Genomic DNA, 2,287 nt, shown 5'->3' on the forward strand with positions numbered 1-2,287 from the left:
GTGCCCTATGGAATTCTATAGGTCCTTCTGGAACACTGTTGGATAGGACCTCTCAGATATGGCATGGTAATAACTAGGGGCTCAATGTCAATGCAAGACTATGAATGTTTTCCCAAAGAGGCAAAGTCGCCTGAAGGTCAACATCTAACACCCTATCACAACGTTAAACACCTCATACAAAATAGTGGCAAAGTTAATTGCAAGTAGGATTTGAGATATCTATAGGACCCTAGTAGCTATTATTGAACAAAATGGTTTTGTGGAAGGGCACGATATATTTGATAATATTTTAACTATTTTCTCAGCTCTAGATTTTTTAAGCTCCTCAGGCCAATGTCTAATAATTTTTGGCATAGATCTTGACAAAGCCTACGATTGCATATGCTGGGACTACCTCCTAGTAGTATTCGAAAGGATGGGGTTCATCTAGATGCTCACCAAAATGGTTGCCTATCTGATGGGCAACATCTCTGTGATCCTTTGCATCAATGGGGGGATAGTTGCATGTTTGAACTAAGGAGGTCAATAGACAAGGGTTTCCTCTAGCCCCCCTCCTGTTTAACATAGGGTCGGTCCCTTGATGGAACATGTTGAAGCGTGAGGTGGAGTCGACAGCTATCAAAGGGCTAACTCTACCTTCAAGGAAGCAGCTTTGTGTGCAATTGTCTATCAGTCACATATCAACTATCTTATAAGGAAGATCAAGAGAGCATGCTATGACTTCTAAAGATGCTGAAGAAATTCTATGGTGCCTTAAACTCTAGGTACAATTGGCAAAAACATTTGTATTGAGGACTAATAGCGCCCCCTTCCAGATTGGTTTGGATGAGATGCATCTATAGGTTATTTGAATAGGGGAGACTATTAGGTAGTTGAAGGCTCCCCTAGGGTTGGATCTAATCTTCAAGAAATGGTTCTAGTGGCTCAAAAAAAATATCAATGCTAAATTCAAGGGATGGAATGGACTATATCTAGGCTAGAACGCATTGTTCTTGGCCATATAGCACATTCTAGCTATTGCAACCACCTATGTGGCCTCTATATGGAATTTCAAGCAGGTCCATTGGTAGGAGATAGAATGAGTCTTTTTGTGCCCTCCTCTAGGTGGAAGAAGAAGGTAAAAGGAAAATTTACCACATTCCATGGGAACCTCTGAAGACCTCGAAGTCCCAAGGGGGGATTGGGCTCCTACACATCATGGTGAGAAACACTTGCAAAACTTTTGCAAATAGCTCCCCCAAATCTTCAATGCTACTTCCCCTAGGTGTACATGGTGAAGTATATTATTGAAAATGAAAGAGTAAGGGTATAGGCTCATTGCTGAATTTGCCCTGATATAACTGCCTCTGTCTGAAGTTTCTATCCACATTGCTCGTTCAAATTTGATTATGGGTTTAGTCTCAATAAGGAAGGGTTTTGTTAGACTAATGAAGTGGAATGGTAAGCATGGACTATGAGGGGATGCTAGCCTCCTAAAAGGGATCTAGTGTGGTCCAACGCCCTACCCAAAACAAGCAACTCTTTTTCCATGCACAATTTAACAAGAGCTTGTAGTTTATTAAAAAATGGCATTAGGAGATAGGCAGACATCTAGAAACCCCATATTATAAACTCTGGATCACAATGGGATAGCTATGTATATGATATGCCCTCGACCAATGGGAGGCAATGTTTGTTATAGGTAGCTCTAGACCACCTCCTAGACTCTTGGTCATCAAATTGCTTACATTCCCCAAATTGGAGGGTGGATTAGTGTATGGTGGGAAAAAATTATGTGTGCAAAATTTTGGCAAAAGTGGTGTACCGCAAGCTAATCCATTCCCACTGTCACATATCTCGGAGATCAACCATAAAGGGCCTCTCAAAAGGGGACTAGCCTGGTGGAAAGCATGGCTTTGAGAAGTGTTCCTTCTAGATGCAAGATCATCAAGAAGTGTTCCCAGTTCAAAGAAGGTTAGAAAACTAGATACCAATTAGCACCATATGCCCAATCTATATAAGGAAATAGAGCACATCTAAGATCTTTTTTGGAATAGTTGCTTGGTGAGTAGAGAAGTTTGAAGGTGCATGGAGGTGGCCATCTGTGGCTCTAGCTTGATGCCTACATTCCACCTAGGCTCAGTTTGGAGGGAGTCACTCTTGGCAAAGGCCTCATGGCTCCCATCTATGTGGGAAGCTAGCTAGACCCTAATTTGAGCATCTATAATGCTTTCAAAATAGGTGTGCAACATAATTATGGTTCAGCATGTAGTGCAGATAAGGAAAAGCAAACCTGTGATTCTAGACC

This window comes from Dipteris shenzhenensis, chromosome 13, assembly GCF_047967505.1.
Source record: "Dipteris shenzhenensis isolate YYH24624 ecotype China chromosome 13, Dip_SZ_1.0, whole genome shotgun sequence".
NCBI lineage: Eukaryota > Viridiplantae > Streptophyta > Polypodiopsida > Gleicheniales > Dipteridaceae > Dipteris > Dipteris shenzhenensis.